Source organism: Benincasa hispida, chromosome 1 (genome assembly GCF_009727055.1).
Source record: "Benincasa hispida cultivar B227 chromosome 1, ASM972705v1, whole genome shotgun sequence".
Classification (NCBI taxonomy): Eukaryota; Viridiplantae; Streptophyta; class Magnoliopsida; order Cucurbitales; family Cucurbitaceae; genus Benincasa; species Benincasa hispida.
The window spans coordinates 75,420,345-75,421,561 of record NC_052349.1 but is presented as its reverse complement, the minus strand read 5'-3'; the positions used below and the strand labels follow the sequence as shown (position 1 = coordinate 75,421,561).

Below are 1,217 nucleotides of genomic sequence, written 5' to 3'. Positions count from 1 at the left end.
ACCGCCAACAACAACAGCCAGATAAAGAAGAGATGGCAGAGTAGCTTGGAAACAGAGCACCAAACGAAAACAACATCATGGCGAATCCAATCCTGCTGGCAAACGATCGCAATAGACCCATTAGGGACTATGCATCACGAAACCTCCATGATTTCTCTCCAAGAATCATGAAGCCTACCCTTGATGGAAGCAGATTCGAAATGAAACCGGTGATGTTGCAGATAATCCAGACTGTAGGACAATTCGCGTGGCCGACGTGGCGAGGACCCGCATGCCCCACCTACGTATAGCTTATTCGAGAATTTGCAATACTTTTGTGTTCCGAACATCTCTGCCGAAGAAGTTCGACTAACTTTGTTCCCATTTTCTCTTTGTGATCAGGCAAGGAAATAGGCATATTCTCTCGAGCCGGGTGAGATCACTTCATGGGAACAGGTCGTGGAGAAATTTATGAAGAAATATTTTCCACCTACTGAGAATGCCAGACGAAGGAAACTAATTACAAATTTTGAATAAGACATGGACGAATCGCTCAGCGATGCCTGGGCGAGGTTTAAGAGGTTGGTCAGAGATTGTCCACACAATGGTTTGCCAGACTACCTTCAGATGGAAATCTTTTATCATGGTCTGAATCCCGCTTCCTAGACCATTGCAATGCGGCAGCCGCTTGTGGTCTGCTTGATAAAACGTATGATGAGGCTAAGAATATCTTGGATCGCATTTCTAAGAACCACGAAGATTGGAGGGGGAGTGATTAGAGACTGAGAATTAAGGATAATGATGCAAGTAATGGTGCTATTAATTCACTATAGAATCAGATGACCACAATGATGAACTTAATTTAGGGAATTGCAATCAGCAACCCAATACCGCAAAATGGCAAATCAACGCAATTAGTTAAAACACCGCAAGGTGTGCGACTTGTGGTGATGGGCACACAATGGAAGAATGCCCACATAATTCACAGTCTATTTACTTTGTGAAAAATAATCCCTTTTTGAATACCTACAACCCCGGGTGTAGAAACCATCCCAATTTTACATGGAAGAATCAATAGCAAAATTTCCAACCTGTAGCGCAGAAAGAAGGGCCACCTGGATTCTTCTCGCGCAATAACGGTCAGACAAGAAATCAAGCAAGTAGCTCACAACCGCCATAATCTTTCTCCATGCAAATCCTATTGAAGTAATATATAGAGAAAAACAAAACGGTGCTTC

At 43.1% G+C, this 1,217-nt stretch overlaps 1 non-coding gene across 1 annotated transcript; it reads right to left on the bottom strand.

Annotated features, from left to right (window-relative positions):
• Positions 1 to 483: 483 nt before the first annotated feature.
• Positions 484 to 590, bottom strand: LOC120070418. Its single transcript, XR_005479910.1, has one exon. It is a non-coding gene; the product is annotated as a small nucleolar RNA R71 (small nucleolar RNA).
• Between the last annotated feature and the right edge of the window lie 627 nt (positions 591 to 1,217).